Source organism: Pongo abelii, chromosome 16 (assembly GCF_028885655.2).
Source record: "Pongo abelii isolate AG06213 chromosome 16, NHGRI_mPonAbe1-v2.0_pri, whole genome shotgun sequence".
NCBI classification, from domain to species: domain Eukaryota; kingdom Metazoa; phylum Chordata; class Mammalia; order Primates; family Hominidae; genus Pongo; species Pongo abelii.
Genome location: NC_072001.2, coordinates 55,904,742 through 55,910,840, shown reverse-complemented (window position 1 = coordinate 55,910,840; position 6,099 = coordinate 55,904,742). Strand labels below are relative to the sequence as shown.

The 6,099-nt window shown below is 41.1% G+C and overlaps 1 pseudogene; it reads left to right on the top strand.

Moving 5' to 3' along the window:
- Positions 1-4,475: 4,475 nt before the first annotated feature.
- LOC100449684 (elongation factor 1-alpha 1-like) lies at positions 4,476-5,885 on the top strand (annotated as a pseudogene).
- Positions 5,886-6,099: the final 214 nt, after the last annotated feature.

Genomic DNA, 6,099 nt, shown 5'->3' with positions numbered 1-6,099 from the left:
AATGTCAGCCTGTAATTCCGGACTTTGTGCTTGGTTTTACGCAAACCTCTTATCTGACACTGCCTTCTACCAAAATTTCATTTGCTGATAACATGGAAAATGACCACTTGAGTTCTTCCTGGAAAAAATGGGGATACTACCTCACTCTGGCAAAATTTCTCTTCAGCACAAACACTCCCTTCGTTTCACTGCCCATTTCAGTACTGTCCCTCCCTTCTGGCAACTCCTCACCCCTCCCCCACTCCCCGAGTACCCAGACTGCCCTGTCCTCCACCTGCCCATTCGAACTAGCAGCCAGTCAGAATCCACAGTGGATTTTGAGAAGATCTGGGTCCACCTCAAAGCCTGGACTCTTTAAATGTATACATCTAATAGCTAATTTGAAAATTCCATTTTCTCAAATAAGACAGTAGTAAACTATAACAAGAATTAATTCTAAAGGGACAAGGAGACAATTGTCATCATCATATCTCACATATATGATGTACTTATCTGGTCTTATGTAAAATGGAGCACATGGATTAATTTATTTAAACTTCATAACAACCCCATTAGGCCTATGCCATTTTATCCTCTCTCCCTTTTTTTTTTAACAACAAAATGACAAAGATTTTTTTTAAGCTGCCTTAAGATAAAGATTCTGGGTCATCTCTTAGGCTCACCCACCAGGGATATGATTGGTTTCCACAGCAAAAGGTACACTTTCTAAATGTCATAAATTTTTGAGATTACTTGCAAATCATCGAAGCTTAGAATAGTAAATCCTGGAATACCAGGGGTTTGCCTCAAACCCATTCTTAATAAAAGTATACTTCACTGATAGGTTAACATGTTACCCCTCCCAGGGATATTTTTCATCTAATGCTATCTTAAACCAGGGGGATTCATAGTCAAAGATCGAATGTCAGGCAGCACCTTTCTGCGAGAAAGGAGAGATACTCTTGTGGCTCTTCGAATTATGTTATATCAAATAACCATTTCTCTTTGTACAAGGCCCTACCTGGTTGAAGTAAAACAAAACAAGCAAGCCAGACTGAATGCTGCCTTAGCCCTGCTTCCAGGAATTTTTAGAAGGAAAGGACATGAAAACTATAATTGAACAATAAGAAAATGAAACATATTTATTTTTAATGCACAGATGTTACTTAAAAGTTGCCCCATTAATGCTGTGAGGGCAAGAAAAAACTTCAAACATTCCCTGCAGCTAGTGGCTATCAAACTAGAGCTTGCATCGGAATGACCTGGAGTGACTGTTCAAACACAGATTGCTGGGCCCTAAATCAGAGTTTCTGATTTTGCTTTTCTAGCAAGTTCCCAAGTAATGCTGATGCTGCTGATCTAGAGATCACACTTTGAGAACCACTGCTCTTGTTAGGTCACGGAAAGAATGTTCTGGGTTTCCCTAGGTGTTTGAGGATTGGTCAGGGCGCTACCCAAGGTTTATTTCTAGCAGTGATGCTTATAGTAGCTCAAGGTGAGGCTTCAGCTGAGATTTGTAGGATGGGTGGGAGTCAATGCAGCCAAGACGCCTTGAGAAGAACTGCCCACCAGTGAAAGGTCAGAGTGACTGGCACTGCAGACTCAGACTGGGCAAGCCTCAGCTGGAAGGCTGAGCTGGAGCTCCCTCAGGGAGGTATGCACTCAGATAAACACCAGGACAGGGAGAGTATTCTGCTGCTCAGAAACATGACCTCCAAAACAGTATTCAAGGCTGGGCAGAGGGCAATGCCCACGGGCATGTGTGCACACACACACACAGGCATCCACCTCAGGAACTGCACCAGAGGAGGTAGATGGAATGTTCCTTTTGGGTGAGCCAAAACCCAGGTTGGTCAATTTATTGCCCTCCAAAGAAATTGAAATTGACATGAACTCCCCCAAACCTAAGCAGAAGCATAAGGTGAAAGGGAAATAAAATGCTACAAATAAATAGGTATTTTATGTGTCTGCCATGAAACACCTGCATAAAAGAGAAGAGGGAAGAAAATCTATTTTACACCTCAAATCTAAAGATTTTACATTCCTTTCAAGTTTTTATATTAGGACCTAGAGTCGGAATTTTATATATGTTGCCCACTCTTTATAGCTCTCTGATAGAATAAATGCAAGGGGAAAAAACAGGATAGATGAGTTACCACATTGCCTCTTCCTCATATTTTGTGAAAATTATCTTTTCTAAGACTCACAAAAGCCTCAATCTCTGCATGAGTTATTAGGGAGGCTTTAGAAGCCACAGCTTTTTTGTGGGCCTTTCAGCATGGCATTTGGGCTCAAGGTTTTTTTTAGCTCATCCACAGGTACCGGATTTATGACTGCTCATGGTCAGAAAAGCATGACTGTGCTACATGAGGTTTAGAACGATCTTGGATGACTCTTTCACCTCCATTGTGTCCTCTAAATGTTGAAGAATAGTGCATGAATAGTTTCAGCAGTCATGAAAGTTATTTCCTAGTGCCCATCTAAGAACAACAAGCTAATAAGCTAATTGACGCCTTAACATCAGCTGTGCCCTATTCGTGGCATGACAGCCCATCTGTCAGGTCCCTTCCCAAAAAGGCACACTGTCTGTTGATGCTCACACATCATAGCTTCTTTGGGCAGCACATTTTCCCTCAAGCCTTAAAACCTGTTATTAAGGCAGACTTCAGCACCATTTAAGTGACTTGCAAGCAAGCCTCTCGCTAATGAATATTAAACCCCTTGGGTCAGTGAGGTCCTCCGGCTTTCCCTACGGATAGGGTAAGACAAGATGCCATTTTTTCTTTTGGCAACCTAATGAATCTCTAACTGCTAATTTGTTTCCGTTTTCAGTCTAGAATAAACAAAACGGCTTACAGCCTCCTTCTATGGTTGCCTGAGCTCACCAAACACCATGCAAAGGCAGCAATTTTTCATTATTGATAAAATGTAATGTCATAATGTCACGGCCTTTCAGGTCATCATCTTTGTAAGTCAGCAATGACATTATCACATTTTATAACGATAATAAATGGCCATAATGTTTGCATGTTATTTTCATTGGCTCCTCCAGAATTCTAATTCAACACCGTCAACAGAAGGAACTCAACAGCAACTTCAAAGGTCTACCTCCTTAGATCTGCTCCAGGCTAATAGTAAAATTTGCATGAATCAAAGCTAATTAAAAGCATAAGGACCATTTCCCCCCAATTGACTAAATGCCTCACTTTTAGAAAGAATTTTTGCAGAATGTATTTTTACTGTTGGATTTTGGCACCTAAATGCATTAAATATATCTACTTGCTATTCATTCATGAACTCTCACTAACCCCTTTCTGTCCCGTTCATGCCTGTGCTTCTCTAATCTGTCTAGTGATTTTTGAGTGCTGCATTCTGCCAGTTTCACGATAATCATAGAACACTAATTGGTCTAAATTATAAGAATCATTCATAGGGCACTTATTTCCACATATTAGCCTTCTGACTCCCCTCCTTGCTGAACAAGTAGAAATATTTCATTGTTTAACCCCAGAACTCAAACAAGTATTCTTCAGAAAGCAATTTTTTTGGTTCATCAACAATACAGAGTAACAGAGAAATAGAGTCGAGTCAGAATAAATTCATGCTCCAGTCCTAAATACCCTAAACCTAAAATAGACTTGAGAGACTTAAGGAAATGTTTTACAACCTGTAGCACTTCACAAAGAAAGAAACGGAGTGAGACTCTGTCTCAAAAAGGAAAGAAAGAAAGAAAGAGAGAGAGAGAGAGAGAGAAAGAAAGAAAGAGAAAGAGAGAAAGAGAAAGAAAGAAAGAAAGAAAAGAAAAGAAAGAAAGAAGGAAAAAAGAAAACAAAAGAAAAGAAAGAAAAGGAAACAAAGAAAGAAAGGAAGGAAGGGAGAGAAGGAAGGAAATTATCATTTGCTGAGCTCTGCACTGGTGTATCTCATCTGATCTTCAATGATCCCTAAAAGATAAGAATCATTCTCTGCTTTTAAAAGATAAAGAAACTGAGACTCAAGGAGAGTAGGCTGCTGATGGGTCACAAAAGCAGCGATCAAACTTCACAGTTGTAACTTCAAAGCTCATGAATGTTCCATTGCACAAAACTCCTAAATTAGAAATTCCACTACTACAGAAGGAAGAATCAAATCTTCTGATCAGCCCCAAATAAAACCATATATTTAGTAAAACAACAGATATGAGTAGATTTCAGATGCAGAAAATATTTATCTTGCAATTAATACATCCAGCTAGACTGCTGTGGTACCATAGTCTCAGAGCAGGCACATCTTAATTGAGTTAATGACTTCCATTCATCTGTGTGATTCCTCATTGATGTGTTTTCCACATTATTCAGTATGTTTCACTATTGTCATCGAAAACCGGGCCAAATTAGGCAGTTCCATCAGATTTGTAGATCAGCAGCCCTTTAGCTGATACAATAAAACCATGTAAAAAGTATATAGTGCTTTTTCACAATGGGTTTGCCACCAGAACACAGGTGTCGTGAAAACTACCCCTAAAAGCTAAAATGGGAAAGGAAAAGACTTATATCAACATTGTCATCATTGGACACATAGGTTCAGGCAAGTCCACCACTGCTGGCCATCTGATCTACAAATGCAGTGGCATCGACAAAAGAACCATTGAAAATTTGAGAAGGAGGCTGCTGAGATGGGAAAGGGCTCCTTCAAGTATGCCTGGGTCTTGGATAAACTGAAAGCTGAGCATGAACGTGGTATCACCATTCATATCTCCTTGTGGAAATTTGAGACCAGCAGGTACTATGTGACTATCATTGATGCCCCAGGACACAGAGACTTCATCAAAAATATGGTTACAGTGATATCTCAGGCTGACTGTGCTGTCCTGATAGTTGCTGCTGGGGTTGGTGAGTTTGAGGCTGGTATCTCCAAGAATGAGCAGACCTGAGAGCCTGCCCTTCTGGCTTACACACTGAGTGTGAAAGAACTAATTGTTGGTGTTAACAAAATGAATTCCATGGAGCCACACTACAGCCAGTAGAGATATAAGGAAATCATTAAGGAAGTCAGCACTTACATTAAGAAAATTGGCTACAACCCCAGCACAGTAGCATTTGTGCCAATTTCTGATTGGAATGGCGGCAACATGCTGGAGCCAAGTGCTAACATGCCTTGGTTCAAGGGATGGAAATTCACCTGTAAGGATTGCAATGCCAGTGGAACCACGCTGCTTGAGGCTCTGGACTGCATCCTACCACCAATTCGTCCAACTGACAAGCCCTGCTTCTCCAGGATGTCTACAAAATTGGTGGTATTGGTACTGTTCCTGTGGGCCAAACGGAGACTGGTGTTCTCAAACCTGGTATGGTGGTCACCTTTGCTCCAGTCAACATTACAACTGAAGTAAAATCTGTCAAAATGCACCATGAAGCTTTGAGTGAAGCTCTTCCTGGAGACAATGTGGGCTTCAATGTCAAGAATGTGTCTGTCAAGGATCTTTGTCGTGGCAACGTTGCTGGTGACAGCAAAAATGACCCACCAATGGAAGCAGCTGGCTTCACTGCTCAGATGATTATCCTGAACTATCCAGGCCAAGTCAGCCCTGGCTATGTCCCTGTACTGGATTGACACACGGCTCACCTTGCATGCAAGTTTGCTGAGCTGAAGGAAAAGATTGATCGCCATTCTGGTAAAAAGCTGGAAGATGGCCCTAAATTCTTGAAGTCTGGTGATGCTGCCGTCATTGATATGGTTCCTGCCAAGCCCATGTGTGTTAAGAGCTTCTCAGACTATCCACCTCTGGGTCGCTTTGCTGTTCGTGATATGAGACAGACAGTTGTCATGGGTGTCATCAAAGCAGTGGACAAGAAGGCTGCTGGAGCTGGCAAGGTAGCCAAGTCTGCCTAGAAAGCTCAGAAGGCTAAACGAACATTATCCCTAATACCTGCCACCTCAGTCTTAATCAGTGGTGGAAGAATGGTCTCATAACTGTTCGTTTCAATTGGGCACTTAAGTTTAGTAGTAAAAGACTGGTTAATGATAACAATGCACTATAAAACATTCAGAAGGAAAGGAGAATGTTTTGTGGACCACTTTGGCTTTCTTTTTTGCGAGTGACAGTTTTTAAGTTATTAGTTTTTAAAATCAGTACTTTTT